This window comes from Trichoplusia ni, chromosome 16 (assembly GCF_003590095.1).
Source record: "Trichoplusia ni isolate ovarian cell line Hi5 chromosome 16, tn1, whole genome shotgun sequence".
Taxonomy (NCBI): domain Eukaryota; kingdom Metazoa; phylum Arthropoda; class Insecta; order Lepidoptera; family Noctuidae; genus Trichoplusia; species Trichoplusia ni.
The window spans coordinates 8313963-8330652 of record NC_039493.1 but is presented as its reverse complement, the minus strand read 5'-3'; the positions used below and the strand labels follow the sequence as shown (position 1 = coordinate 8330652).

The following is a 16690-nucleotide window of genomic DNA, read 5'->3' as shown; positions in this document are numbered from 1 at the left end:
TAACCTGCAACACTGGCGATTACTGTTATTGTTGTGGGCGCGAGATGAGATGCAGGGGTATGTGGACCTTGGGCGTGCGGCTGGCGAGCGCGGCGGGCGCGCGGCGTGCGGGCGTCGTGCGGAACGCGTGGAGGTCGCGTGCAGCGCGCGTTCGGGACGCGCGCGTCGGGTCCCGGCTCGCCGGAGGCTGCGGCCCGGGCGGGATCGATGCGGGCGGCGGGCGGCGGCGGAGTGCAGCAGCTGGGAGGCTGCGCCGCGCCCCGCCCCCCCGCCGCCCGCGCCCGCCGCCCGCGCGAGCCCCGCGCGCCGCGCACGCGCCCGCCAGCTCGCGCGCCCGCCGCCGCCGCGCCGCCGCCGCCGCCGCGCGCCGCTCGCCGACCGGTCGCCGCACACCACGTTTCAATTCTCTCTTCATCCCCGACTGATTTACGATACATTCCATCTTATAATGATATTTTATTATATCAGTCTGCCAATTGAAGCTTATAATGAATTTTAACGTTTTAAGCATTTATCATGGTCTGGCTGGCTCGCAAGTAATAAATATTTTGGACACATCTAGGATAGCACTTCTACACGATCTTCAATCGAGCTGTCAACATGAAAGACCCATGTTATGCATAATGTATCTATTATATTCAAGAGCAGTGCGAGGGAATTAGAGCAGCTTAACATTGATTGAACTATCAGCTCAAGGGGTCCTGATAAGTGATGATAGGGGCTCGCAAACTCTGATAATGAACATAAATACTTGTAGTATTAAATAATATTTATGGACCTATAAGATTGATTGTGTTATTTATGTTGTCAGCCAAAAAGGCTATTTTGAAAAGGTTATTTCAGTAAAATCCGAGATCAGCGTTCGCGATTAAGCCGGCGCACGGTGGCTTACTGTCTCCGGCGACGTCTTGTTTGTGGGGCTTACAAATAAAACATTTTGATTACGGCCTGTCCTGCTGGCTCGCACTAGAGTGCCGGCGGAGTGGACGAGCTTCGCTGACTTCTGATCTTGATAGCCGCGTGTCTTATCGTCTTTAATAAGGGCCGCACTTCACTCCCCTTGATGTGGGAAGTGTCTATCTCTATATTGTGTTGTGGTAGGCTTTCATATACAAAAACTTTGGTAAAGCAATTTTAAATTTAATTAGTTTCGTTTATTTTTTATGAGCTTTTGGTCCGATAACTTCAATGACATAATTTGATGGAGAAATTGTAGAAAACAGTAGAAAATCTATAGATTTTTGGATGAGTCGTAATATTTGGGTTCAAATATTGTGTCTATTCATGTTAAATTGTTCGTAACCTTCATGACCTCAATATTAGACCTTTGTACAGTGCGGTGTAGCAAAACTGTTTTAATTAAGCCTTTTGGGCTAGACTTTTGTGTCTCAGTGTTTTGACCGTATAAATTATTCACTCCAGTATTCTTCAGCAACCTTTAGTATATATAGTTGACCTTTTTGGGTCAACGGGTTTATATACCCGGCAGGTAGGACCCGCATCGCTTCTATTACTACCTTAATTATGCTACCTAATGTCTGTTCATTTCTGTTACTTCATATTAGAGTCACAGATGTGTCACACTAATCAACCATAGTTAGTCAGTGGAAGATAAAAGAAAGCATTGGTCTTATGCAGAAAAGTAATAATGTGGCTTTTTAAAAGCAAAATGGTATTCCCTAAAATAATAACTCTAAATATTGGCACTTGGAATATCCAATTCACCGACAGCAGGTGGTAATCATTGCTTAATCCTTGGCTCTATGGAAAAGGAGTTTGTCCAGCTGTTTAAAATTTAAAATTTCCTATTATTACATCAGAGCCACGACGAAAACCCTACAGAATATTGGATGTACAAACGGGTCATCAATAATGAGATAGATTCTCCGACGAGTCTTTAGATAATGTGTCCTCTCAACATTACAACTTTGCAAGATTCCTTTGTTCTTCACGGTATGGTTCATTGTCTGTTGAAGAATATTGGTACCCTTACATTAATATCATAGCAAATATTGAGACGGCTTCGTATCATGTTGCAAATTATATTTAATTGTGTAATTGCTCTATCTGGCACAGTGAATAAGGCAGAAATGAATGAGTGGTTTTGCCCTTCGGTGAAACAATATTCAATATAGTTCCCCTCCTCTTTCGGCATATTAACTAGGAGCTTAAGAGAATAATCGTGATTCATCTTTTTGTAAGGGAATAAGGAACTTGGAGCATTAGTTATGCAGGTTTGGGTGCTGACGATGCTGTCGAAAAGTCCCCCTAGTTTTGATGTATTATTATTTAAACTTGTCTGCTGTGTGTGTCTGCCTTATTAGAAAGTTTTTTTTTTAATTTGAACACATTTTTTGAATGCTACATGCATACAATTACACCTATTTTTCCCAGATTTCTACGTAAAAACCTCAGAAACCACGTTCTTCCAACGTTGAATTTGCAAAAGACTTGAAATCACCTTTTGCAATGATTTCAAGTAGTTGTAAAATTTTCATTTGGTTACCTTAAATATGAAATTCATATAATGCCTAACTTGCGCTGAACTTAAAGTTTCGGTTGCTCTGAAAAGTATGTTTCAGTGAAAATCTAATTTTACTTCATTACGAGAAAGATTTGTCATTGAAACTTTCTTGCACGTTTTCACTTAAACTTTTTGGTTAGATTTAAAAACTTTTAATTTTTAAGTGATAGTTTAGAGTTTATGTGTAACTGGAGTACATTAAAAAAATATAAAATCCTATTTGCGAAACTGAGGGTGAATATAAGCTAAATAAAAACATATTTGTTCAAGAAAATTCACCACAGTCACCCCTAAATTTTTTGACTGTACCAAGCGATGCGTGCCAGTAAAGAGTACTGTTCCAGCGATACGGATATTATTCGTAAATAAAAAACCAAACAGCAGTGATGAGATGAAAATTTTAGTGACACATAGACGGACAGACAGTCGTTTTACTCCTTGGGTATGGAACCCTAAAAAAGGGACTCATAGATTGTTCATTACAGCATAGTGTCTTAGACAGAGTCTGAGGATGGAAAACACTGCCAAATCCAGCTCAAAATCATGTGAAGATAACAAGTAATTTGGAAGATTGAATATACTCTGATGAAAATAATCTAACCTAAGAAACGCGCTAAAAGATGAGAAAAAAAACGTCGCCTTGGTTTAACTCTACATAAAATCTCAAGTCCATGGACACCCTCTCTTAGCTAATTGCTGTAAAACTTTCACGTACCACATAATAGCTAAGAATTTAATATTTTAACCTAGTCTGCGTACTATGCAGCTAACAGCATATCTTATTAACGACGTAGAGATAGTTTGTTATAATACTATACGTTGAATATGTTTCTAAATTATTATATAGGTTTCCTCACTCGTATTTATCGGGATTGCCCGACTAGTTTCGAACCTAAACGGAGTCCATAATCATGAGCTGGGGCGGCGGGGTTGCGAGTCCGAAACTAGTCGGGCACTCTCGATAAATACACGTGAGTAAACCGATTTTATAATGAATCAGTCTTACGATAGTTACTGTAATAATATGTTTCTAAATGTTCACTTTCTGTCGAAATCCAGCTTTATGCCTCTGGCATATTAGCGGGGAAATATAATAATAATAAAATGTTATGAGGGCAATGCCGCGGGGAAGAGAGACGGAAGCGTAATTAACTTTATTAAGTCTCTTTGTTGATACATTTTCTGTTTCAACAGAAATAAATATTTGTTATTGAAATATTGAGGATTCAAATATTCACGATGGAGGCGAATTGTAATCCCAAGTTTTTGCATATATTTCTTTAGCAAGATTGTTTCTAAAAAGTAGAAAGACTTGGTAACTAATGCCACAGATTACTAAATAGTTACTACGTAACTAATGCGTTGAAAATAAATATTTTTTAATAACTAGGTATAGTTAGTGTTTTCTATTCAGTGTCTACCTTATTGAATATTTCAAATATGGAATGTAAAATTCTGAAATAAAGATTTATTTATTTATCTGAATGATATAATGGCTTATGTTTGTTTCCTTCAAAAATCTGTCATTAACCTTTTGTGTATTTTCACAAAAAGATTTTGTGATTCAGTGTTTAAATCTACAGACGTCTCAGATTATTTCCCTTTATTTCGTTTTCGAGCTTCCGCCATGCCTGTGTTCTGACTACAAATACATTAAAATCAATACCTCGTTCACGACGCTACAAAAAGAGTAACGTGAAAAAATCATTCGCAGCGCACGTTAGATTTATTACACATCGAGCCGCACATCGGCTATCATTTGAGCAACGAGGCACAAAGCGAGAGGAATATTTCCTCGCAACAAAAAACAAAGGCGGCCTTTTCGTCCAGTAAGAAGTATTCGAGAAGCGGCTCGAATCACAAAATCTCTCTTTCCCTCACGTCCACACTTTTGATAGAAGGGCTTTTTGTTTTTTGGTGTTCTACAACATTCAACGGGATATGTTTATATGACGTGGTTCGTTAATAATGGTTTTCCCCACTCTTGTAGCTTGTATATTAAAGGGAAAGCGTGGATAAACTCCCAGCAAATTTTATAGTAAAAATACACTCATTTTTCAAGTTTCGTGCATGTAGAAGTGCTTGCAAACTTTGCTATGATCGAGTATTCGCTTATTTATGCAAGATTAGACTTTCAAACGAACCAACATAACAATTGTTCGAAATACTTTCCAACTGCCAACTGTATTTCTCATTACTAGGAAATGTAAAGCAAACTTCTGAAATATGCAACTGAGCAATACAGGGAAACTCGTTCGGTAGGCTTGTAATAAAAAAATACGAACAGCAGTGACGATAACTGGCCGTGTGTATGTGGGTCCGGTCGCTTTAGACGAAGTTTTACAGTTTAACTCGTTGGCTAGCCTCGCTTATTGGTTTTGAAATTTGACATCCGACTAAAAAGGATTGAGAGAATTTAAGAGGAGCAGGAGTTATGTAACAGGTTTAAACTTAAACTCGAAAGTAGTTTTAGGAGTTTGATGTTTTTGGTCTTTTTCCATTTCTTGAACCCTCTTATAATAAATAAGATAAGTTTAAGTTACATCTTAGTAAAAGTATTCGAAGATATCGCAGTTGATCTTTTTACTGGCAATTTCCTATCCCGCTTATCAGTATTCGTTTTTCTAGGACATGTCTTGATTTTATTGGCGAGCACAAATTGAACTGCCAGCGATCTCGAATTTCTAGTTTACTTTGCTAACCTTTTTAAAGCAAGGAAATTAATCAGTCTTTAAATAGAATTTCCTATTTCTTCTTGACAGATTTTTTATTATGTTAATGTGAAACACAAAAAAAATATAAATCAATGTTAGTATGTAGGTATCTGTGTCGCTTTTAAATGTATACTGTTACTGTCGATTAATATTCCTTAAAATGGCAAAGTAAATATTAATAATGACTCAGACCTAATACTACCCTTTAGATAAGTGAGGCGAAAAGCCTAAGAAAATTAATTTAATTGCTCTAGGTCGACCGTGAATATAACCTTTTATTGTCGAAATCCTTTTGTGATTCCATACTGTCTCTGGCTCGTCTCAATAGTTAAACTGAAACCTTTTGCTCGATGTCCGGGGACTTGTACCGTACATAACATGCGAGGATCGAATCCGTCTCGTTACGAATCGACACTTCCGTGTTCTGCCGTGTCGGGATCAGGTATTGGTCTTTGGGCAAGGTGAACCAAAAGTGAAATCGATAAACTGGATATCTAGGAGCTGGCGATTGGGATATGGATATTTTTATTGGCAAATACAGTTAGTTATAGAAATTGGTTGGCTTTCCGGCAGCGGACAGCATATTTTGTGACACCCAAATCTTGGAGCTTGGAATAAAATAGTATAGAATTTTTTAATTTAATTTTTAATTTCCATTAGATAACGGTACACAGTTACATGTCACAATGGGCGCTAAAAGCAAACTTTATATGCAATCTTTGGATGGTTTTTATTTGGAAGGTACAACATTTGTGCTGGAAGTCTGCGGTGACCAGAGTATACTAGACAAATTAATATACTAGACAAATCGGATGAGTAGTTACTGCTATTAGCGTGTAAACAAAGAAAGCAAACAATAAACTCTACAGCTTTATAATAGTATAGAACTACCTAAATACTACACTTGAATGTGAATAGAAATTTGTGAAAATTAAGTCGTGTTTTCCATTTTCCGTTGCCGACCATACGCTGGAGCTGACGATTTGTTAATGTACGTTTTTATGCTCGAGTACGTCAACACAAGGTACGCACACTATTTACACGCTGTCAACACAATCACAATTACATGTTTGTCACTATCATCACTACGCTCAAGGATAATTTGATTTATTGTTATAATTGAAAAAGTGTTAATGAGATTAGTTATCGTGTTTATGTTTCCTTTATACATTAAATCCTAATCAGAGGAATAAATACGACAGTTTTCAGGATATGTTTGGAATATTAATGTCTGAAATGAAGAGAAAAATCTGCGATTTTCAATTTCGATAAAATTACATATTTTCGATATAAGAACAAAAAAATAAAAATGATGAAGATGCTCCTCAATTATTGGATTCCTGGGATCTGATAATGTGAACAATTGTATATCTTGATGTATATGACATCATTCACGTATTTCGTCTCATATACTGTTTGGCACAAATTGTTTTGGAACAAATGCCTGTGAGAATACTTATATCATAATAATCAACAATTAAAATTATAATCACAAAAGCTTAATGACATTTTGCTCACGCGAAAGCCAAAGGTACAAGTGGAAGACTGTCAAAAAATCAAATAACTGTCTATAAATGTCATCTACATATAAATGACTCATACAGACAGACAGCATCGGGTCATTTATCAAAATGGAATAGGAAGTCGATAAAAAATACTGTTCCGCAGCGGGGTTGAGGCCTCTATAGAAACTGCGACGTCCCACAATGGCTGGCGTCGTTTACTTAGGCTCCGAGCCTGTTACTGAATTTTTAATAGACGCTGTGTTCGAAATCGAGGGGAAGACAAAGAAAGAATAATAGAGAAATAAACGATGCGAATACGAATCATAAATATTAATATTAACAATCGGATACCGAGGGTGTTGGAGCCCCGTAATCTGTTTTATTTTAATTATTAATTCTTGTTGATAAAATATGGATATTTTGACGTTTCAATTATTACGTCGCAGGCTTGCGGCTGTTATTACGATTTTCAGAGCAAATGGTTTATTAAAATCGAGATTTTGCGTTCAAATTTTTAATCGATCAGAAGTTATAATTGTTTAGCACTGTGACATAAAGCATTGGACTATGAGTTTTATGTAATTTTCAGTTGTTTAGCTGCTACATCAGGAAGCATACCCTACTAAGTTATAAATGTAAAAGTTTGAGGTAGTAATGACTACAATGCAAAAAATGACCAAATATATGGGCGATATTTGGTACACGCATAATCTATAACCTAGAACTACATGTAGGATACTTTTTGTCTGCATTAGTTAATAGGAACGGGTGCTACGTGCGGATACCCTCAGTTATTAGTATCGGCACCTGTCAGTCTGAGAAAGTGGCGGTCAGCCGCTGCTACAACATATTTCTTAAGTAGTATTTACATTACGACTGTTTATTCGTTATAAATATATGTATTAGACACAGTTGTTATTTAGAGTATATATATAATGGGATGAGCTGGATTTACGGAATGCCAGCAATTTATGAATGCCTTGTTTAGATAAAACCATGTGAGGTTATTACCCGACTGCCGCAGAAGGGTTCTTAATCTTTTGGCATGTTAGAAGATCAGACATTTTGTACTTTAGTTTTTAATGGACGGCAACCGCTTGCCCAGCGGTCACTGTCCACAAAGGGAGCAAGAAAATGGAAGCGGTGTTGGTGGTGGTGAGTACCGCGTGGACTGGTTTCAAGTGGCTGAGGATAGAGAAAAGTGAAAGGATTTGGGGGAGCTCTTGCAAAGCCATGGAACACAGAAAACATTAAAAAGTTTTAATGATTTTTTACTCGTTGAATGTCTTATCTGAAATTGTGTTAGTAGACATTTTGATACAAGCCGGAAATTCCAATATTGTTCCACACAAATACCAGTCCAAAAGATATACAAACAATTAATTATTATAAAATGTATGCTGTCATTTCAATGAAAACAAAACTAATATTACATTTGTACACAATGTTTTCAGTAAAAGTAGAAAGGAGAAAATAAAAATCTGAATGTGGATTCACAGTGACCTATTTTCGCAGTATGGTCGGTCATAAAAGGAAATAGGATTAAAATTGGTTTACATTTCATCGTCAGTATAATTCTAACCGAGTTACTTGAACCGACGGGGGTACTTTGATAGTTGCAGATTCGATATCTTTACAACATTTTCGTATTCGATACTCTGAGTTTTGTAGACTTTTATGATCGCAAGTTTGTGTTATCTACGATACATGTAATAAGATTGTGTCTACGAGTATATTTTTAGTCATAAAATGTTTGTTATGGTTAAGTTTATCTTTTACTGAATCCTTTGCGGGTTCGAACCTTGTGTTTTGATTAACAGTGAAAATAACTTAAGAAAAATATGGAAAACAACCAACCAATTGAACCAATGGTACCAATTGAATTAAAAACACACAAATGAGCATCCGTGTTTTATACTTGTGGCCTGTTGGTCAAGTGGTTTGTGACCCTCACTGCTATAACGGAGGTCGTAGTTTCGTTTCGCACCCCGTACAAGTGTCTTAGTGTAACTTATCTATATTATGAATGCATTTAGAAATATATAAGTATGTTTATCAGTTGTCTTGTACTCATAATACAAGCTTTGCTTAGTTTGAGACTAGATGGCGTTGTGTGAAAGTCGAGGAATATTATATTAATACACAATGTAGATAGCAAGTATCACCACGTTGTAATTTTAAATCGTTCGTTACATCGTAAATAAATACTCCATAGTGATACAACTATAGATATTGGTATCTATCATCATGATTTGAATGAATAACACGAGAATGAAACAACAAAGAATTACCAATACTATCGGCTGTTACGATTGCCTGTACAGTAGTTAACAGACAGATTACGATTCTTGTCGCTAATGTCAATATTAGTTTGTAGTTACTTGAGGAAAATACTCAAAAAAATATTTCCCAATTGATAAGTTTTGTTATTTTAGTTTTTAATCGAATTATCAATGAAATCAGATAGTGTATTACTGTTCCAGGTATAGGTTTTTAAGTATAGAATTTCATATTTTTTTGTTGTTTTTTATAGGTTCCTGAGGTTTTAACCTTCGCGAGGATGATTTATACAAACTTAAAAGATGCAACTGTTGACTCGACGCTCTCGTTGCCGCGTGAGCTCATGATTAGGGACTCCGGTTAGGTCAAAACTGGTCAGGCAATCCCAATTATTTCACGACAGTGAACTATTGCATCTTAGCATTATCTTTACCTAAAATTAAATTTAAAAAGTTTTTACTGTGGGCGTTTCTGTACTCTCTATTAAAATGTTATTTATTTTCGTCTACTCAATCTAAAATGAAACAAATGTTCAAGATGGTAGTAATAGAACTACAGCCTGAACAAATATTATCTAACTAGCGGTTTGTATTCTAAGGTTTATGGAAAATATGCATAGCGCCTCCCGGGCTATTCTGCTATCTTAATTAAATGTTCCAAGCGTTTAATTAAGCGGGGATCAAGTCGGTACAGGTTAATGGCTCCAGGTCTATGTTTAATCTTACGAAGGTCAGCTAAATTTAAGATATTTGACCTTGTTTGTAATATTCATATTTATTATGAAATCTTATTTTGTAAATTGCGAACGTAAATGAATGCAGACGAATAGCAGACTATAGTATGTAGTACGCATTAGTAGTTTTATTAATGCAATATTATTTATCGTAAAAATCATAATTCTTTAAAGACTCGTTTTCCTAGATAACAAATTACTTCATTCTTTAGGAGTACGTTTTTACTTTAAATGTTGCAATTACATCGCACTCCATAGAATCCGCGACTTTTGCAGCGTTGCCTTATTAGTCTCAGTAGCATATTTTTAAACCAACCCATATGACATTCACACTTGTTATACAATTTAGTGTGATAATGTTTTACCAGAAGCGAGTTAAATTTAGCCTTCACGTAACTACCTCAAATGATAACATTATGTAGATCTATACCTATGATACCTTAATTACGCAAAGGGATTGGTATTCATCTCGGGACTTTCAAAGGAGGTTGGAGTGCTTTTGAATATAGGATGAAAAGAAAACTAAAAACGTATAATTGTTGCAAACAGTATTGCACTCACGTGAACACTGATAAGTAGTTTGATTAAAATTATCTTAAAGTATTAATAAATATGATGATAAGTTTATTAATTTCATAGTTCCAAGATAGATGGCAGCATTAGTTGTATTATGGAAACTGTTAAAAGTTTAACAGTTTTCATAATAGTCTTTCTTTGTCTAGTCAGATTTCTACGATTGAAAAGTTTAAAGAAATACTTTAAACTTTTTCTTTCGCCAATTCAAATAAATCAAAATGGAAAAGATATCTAAGGTGGAAAACCAGTTGAAAAATGAGATTAGTATAGAAAAAAATTGGCTCTCTATATATTTTCTTGTGGAATATCAAATACTTATCTATGATTTCCGCTGAGTACCAGTGTTTTACAAGGAGCGACTGCCTATCTCACCTCCTCAACCCAGTTACCTGGGCAACACGACACCCCTTGGTTAGACTGGCTGTCAGCCTTTTCAAGCTACCAGTAACGACTGTCAAAGATGTAGGAATAACAGCCGGACCAACAATTTAACGTGCCTTCCGAAACATGGAGGAACTCGCTATGACAAAGATGGTAACCCATCTACGGACCAACCTCGTCAAGCATAGCTTAATCTGTGATCGAATCACTTATGCGGTTGTCACGAGCTCCTCATTATAACCTAAGAAGTATGAATGGGAAAATTATTCCAAACAATAGTTAGTTATTCCAATTAATTTAGATTAAAAACTTGCTAAAGTAGGTATAGATATACAGAAGCAGAAAATTTTATTTATTAGTCGATGTGCAGCAGGAAATTGAATAAGAAAACCTGAAAAATATAAGAGGTCGAACCATGGCGGATGGATAATGTCCTCTTAACCTAATTTTCATTTACGGCGGCCTATCTTAGCGGGGATCAGCCGTCTTGCAGGAAATTCTGCGAAAATACAGGTGCACACTTCATTCGCTCTTACAGTGAGAGGCAGAAATTGTAGCCTTTTGTTAACTACAAAGTAAAATTTATTTTATAAAATGTTATATATATTTTTTGTTGTCTCTGCAACACCCTATGGTTGAGTGACGGAGAATACTTTAGACATTAAGTCCGCCATTAAATAAGCAAAATGACTAAATGCATAAAGTTAAGTAGTTCATGGTAAAAATCTAGTACGACCTACAAGTCCGGCCTACTTGAAAAGACAACGTTATTTTTGGATTTCGTAGACCGGAAGGAAGAAAACGAGGCCCTTATAGGATCACTTTACTGTCCGTCTGGCTGTCCGTCTGTCTTTCCAGATCTAAATTGCAAGGAACGCGAGGAGGTATCAAGCTAAAGTTTTTATCAAATACTCAGAACTAGTAAGCTGTAAAAGCGTGTTTTAAAGCAGCAAGAATATTAAACTTTGAAGCCAATATAAGATAAAGCTTTACTCACGCGTATTTATCGGGGTAGCCCGACTAGTTTCGGACCCAACCGGAGTCCTTAATCATGAGCAGACGCGGCGGGATCGCGAGTCGAACTCACGATCTTTCGAACTCACGATCTTTCGACTCGCGATCCCGCCGCGTCTGCTCATGATTAAGGACTCCGGTTGGGTCCGAAACTAGTCGGGCTACCCCGATAAATACGCGTGAGTAAACCGTTACATCATTTAATAATGAATCAGTCTCACGATAGTTATTATAAAAATAAGATAAAGCTGTCCCGCAAATTTTAGACACTCGATGGAAAAATATTTCTATGAGTCTGACTAAAAAGCAACAAAATAGTGAAATTCGAACCTTTCAATTCGTCGAAGTAACGGCTAACACAGATAATGAAATAATTGCGAAAATCGTTGATCATTATATAACAATATATTTTTACATTTTAGAAACCCTTAGTTCGTGAGTCCGGCTTGCACTGGCCGTCTTAGAGTTCATCAGTAAACGTACCGTTTGTAAGCAAAAACTACGTTTAAGACTGTTAAATAAAAGAATATCTTGAAACGAAGCAGCACCTAACCTCGGTATAAAAATATACAAGGTGTACAAAAACCTATACTACTGTATAATCCTACCTAATCCTTTCCTTACCTTGAAAACTGGAAATATAAATAAGGAAAAAAGCCCCGATTATTCAGGTTACTTAGATTTTCTTATAAACAAAGACAGGTACGTACATTTGTGAAAATGGGACTTTTACATCAAGCCCAAACTAATCTACTTCGCCGTTTGGCCCTCCGTAATCCGAGAGAGACTCTAAAAAGACCACTTAAGCTAATTTAAGACCCGCAAAAAATCTTTCTTCGGGATACATAAGTATCTTGTGTATTGAATTATTTATTTTACCTTCTTTCGGAGAGCGAATCGATAGGAAATCGTTTTTTGTATCGAGAAGCAATCGAGATTTTGTTGTAAGTGGGCACACACTTGTCTTTTATTTTGTGGCAGCGACACGACCGTCAAGTGTCACGCGGGAGAGACCCGAGAGGGTCTATTCTTAGATCGAACAAAATGATTGTTATAGGTACCATATTGACTTGAAACTACTCGATTATCGCTAATATCTGATTACTCTTATGATTGGAACTGAGTGCTAGTTAAAAAGCTTACTCAAACTGTAAAACACTTAAGTGTAGAAAAAGATATTGCTGTATTTCCGTATTTAAAAAGGTTATTTTCTAAAAAAGGTTGGTAAACAGGCATTTCCTCCGTGTCGAGAATGTTTATGGGCGACAGTGATTGCTTGCCATCAGGCTACAAGAACGCTTGTTTGCTTACTGTGTTACATAAAACATGTAACTCTTAATGGCCTTACGAAAACGTGTTTACTCTACGTACGCGACGTACGAACCTTAGGAAAATATGAAAATAAACTTTTACAACAAATCAACGTTACCGACAATGGGTTCTTATTCCATCATTTACTGTTTTATGTAACATGTTCAGAAACGAGATTTTTTCTCTTATTTGGTTGCGAACGGAATAATTACATGAAAACGTACTCTTTGGAGCGTAAGTTTCGCAAACTAATACATAATCTACTGCAATTTTAAATTTTTGACGGTGCTGAAATTTTCCATCTTTAAGTATATTTATTCGCTTATATAAAAGTATTAATATTCAAATCATAAAACCATATTTTATGAACTAATAAAATTTACGCTGCATAAAAGTATTCCGCATTATGCTGCATAATTAAAGCGTCCCGAAAGTCAATTAAAATTTAATATTAACTCACATGTCGGACGTCCGGAGAGATGCCATATTGCTCCGTCAGTTGTTAACACTGATAATATGACTAGTTTTTATGTTCAGGGAACCTAGTACTACTTTACAAAACATCTGTTTCAGTTGTGCAAGCGAGATACCGCTATGCCTAGTGTAGAGCGCTCTCTCGCTCACACTGTAATACCCGCCACGCTCAAGTATTACTGCAGTGTCGAATATTTAAAATTGCGAGCGAAATAAAACTTTGCCAATTAAAATTCAACACACGAACCGCTGGAATGGACATCATGAGACTGGTGTTTATAAAATATTTCAGCTCAACGAGCTTTATCAGATTTGCGGATTTAGAGAAATCTCAATTTTTAGTTAAAAGCAAAAGCTGTTACGCTATTGCCGAAAAAGTTTTAATGAGAAATGTTCTGTATTAACTGGAAAAAAAAACTTAAAAACACAAACATTTAAAAATAAAAGACTATATTTTTAAGAATTTGAGTAAATAAGTATAAAATAAAGGAACGAAAGATCATAAACATTCACGAATGTCAGGATTCATTAACATCAAACAAAGTATAGTTCAAAAATATTTGAAATGAGAACTGTTTGTTCTGCGCTCTAACAAAACTCATCAACAATTCAGAATTAAAAAATATTACTTTCATAACTTGATGAAACATTCTTTGGCCGGGATATAAAACATAAATATGTTTGAAGAAAATTCATCTAGCAGTATTCCCTTTTAGAAGAGTACCTTCGCTATAATCTGGGAAGTCCACGCTACAACACAAGGGGAAAATATTACACACATTAGTGTCTCGGACTGATTTGTAGGCTCACGTGTACGCTGCAGGACAAAAAAAAGCGCCGAATGGGTACACAATTTAGTACAAGGCAAGGGCTTGGAACTAGAGTTTGAAAAAATGGGTATTTTAATACTATTTGTCTATCACATACCTTGCCAAAATAAAGATAGTTGTATTTTTTTTAACATGTGACATGTTGAAATCTCGTGAGACGTCACTTCTCAATACAATTTTTAAGGACAAGTGACGTAACTAACCTCTATTTCCATACGTTCACTATCTTCGGTGCGTTCAAACTGTCTATAAACTATACAAGTTTTATCATGTCGGTGGGTACATTTTCTTGCACTGGAGTGTACAATCAGTACAGATAGCCGGAGATGGGATCCGGAGAAAAATATAGTTTCCAATCTTTGTTGTTCGGTGAAATGTAACTAAATCTGTTTTATTGAGCTACATGATCATTATTTCCTATCAGATTCCCTTTTTACGGTGACTTCGATTGTATTTTGCTATATATATTTAGGCTTAAAAGTATTACATTTATATCCTTAATTTACTTTCTTTACTAAAGGATAATTTATAAGTGACTAGCTGTTGCCCGCGACTTCGTCCGCGTGGTTAGAAGATATAAGTTATAATTTATACCTGCCTTCTATCTATCTTGTAGGATTCAGTCAGCGTTTGCAATGTAAGCGTAAAAAATGTGTTTTTTTACGACCTCACATTAGAAACCTCAAAAATTGTAGCCTATGTGTTATTCTGATGTATAAGCTATATTGTGGTAAAGTTTCATTCAAATCCATTCAGTAGTTTTTACGTGAAAGAGTAACAAACATCCATACATCCATACTTACAAACTTTCGCCTTTATAATAGTAGTAGGATAGTTAAGTTATAAATGTGCACCATATTTATAGAGTGTAGTTTCCTTACCTAGTTACTTTTAGCCTTTTCAATAGAATCTGTTGTTGGAATAGTAGATGTATGCGTAATGCCGTAGTGATAATTATACAAACTATATATGTATGTGTTTTGACGATTATGTCTTTAAATTTGATTTCTCAGTTAGGTTCTGTTCGATTCTCTCGATTTCAAACCTGCTCTAACAAAGCATATTATTTCATAATTATTCCTGCAATATCCTACTAAGCATTGAAATGCATTGGTATTAACATAAGATTAATTCAGTTTCTTGATGTTAATTATCTCATAAGTAGTAATACCCGATCAATAAATATTAAATCTTAAAATTCACTCAATCTTCTTTTAGATTGATCAACCACCCCGCTCACTTATAATCAAACAAAGGCGATTCAAATGTTTCAGGCAGAACATTGCATCTAACATATTAAGTGCTACCTAGTAAAATCTTTGGTAAGAATACCTGACAACTTCAACAATGCTACATCGCAATAGAATAAAAAACGATCAGAAAAAGAGTAGAGACTTAAAGGATATTCTCGAACGCTAACATTGAAGAATCGTTCCAATGCATCTATGGAACTGACAAGTCAAATTCACGTGACTCCTAAAGTCATCCGAATCTTCTAAGTTACACTAATGCGGTGTAACACTATGACTTGAATAATATACATTACCGACGACACACATACAATAGGTAGGTCGTGACGTCGCCTGTCTCTATAGAGTGTCAAACACGTCGCGGTAAATTGGAATATCATCTATGAAGTGTGACGTCATCGGCTCGTCGTGTTGCCTCGAGAATTATGTCTGTAACAGGCCTGTCGGCTCCGTGATAACGAGTCTGTCAGTCGCGGTGAACAAACATGTACAATGAGATCTTTATTCATAAGACGTACTGATCTAATCTGAACTGTATCTGTAAATTTGTGTACGAGGAATTGTAATTTGGGTTTTGGGATGGGCTTGGTAATGATTGCTTGTTTTTTGGTTAATTAACAGTTGCTTTTTGTTTTGTTTATTGTTTTTTAGTTGCATAATTCTTGGTATAAGTAATTATCTTGCGGAGTATTTGAGAAAGTTACATAAAATATATTTTTAGCAACTTTTGATAAAACTTGAATTCTGTAAAAAATAATAAATGTAGTCTGTTTTTTTTAATTTGATTGTAATATGATATTAATTTTAATTTGATTTAAAATTTGATTGTACTTTCACTTTAATTGATGTAAATTCATTATGATTATTTTTACTCATTATGGGCACTGAAATAAATTATTTTTATTTTATTTATTTATAATTAAAAAGATAACTTCAAGGTTAAAAAAATATGATCTAAGACACCTGTACTCTTACACCCCAGCATGTACGTTTTTGTATTTGAATATCATGTACACATACGCACTGTTTTTATAACAATAATAATTTACATTCTAGTATTTGTTTTTCATACTTGTTTATCAAATGTCTAGCTTTATC

At 35.7% G+C, this 16690-nt stretch overlaps 1 protein-coding gene across 2 annotated transcripts in view; it reads right to left on the bottom strand.

The window, feature by feature from the left end:
* Nucleotides 1-16690, bottom strand: part of LOC113501932 (solute carrier family 12 member 6) — a 390722-nt gene that overhangs the window by 41278 nt on the left and 332754 nt on the right. The window contains exon 1 of one of the 2 annotated variants that reach the window (XM_026883253.1): nucleotides 5-70. The exons of the other annotated variant lie outside the window; for it this stretch is intronic. The gene's annotated coding sequence lies outside the window, so the exon portion shown is untranslated. Of the gene's footprint in view, nucleotides 1-4; nucleotides 71-16690 lie in introns of those variants that run through there. 2 annotated transcript variants of the gene reach the window in all.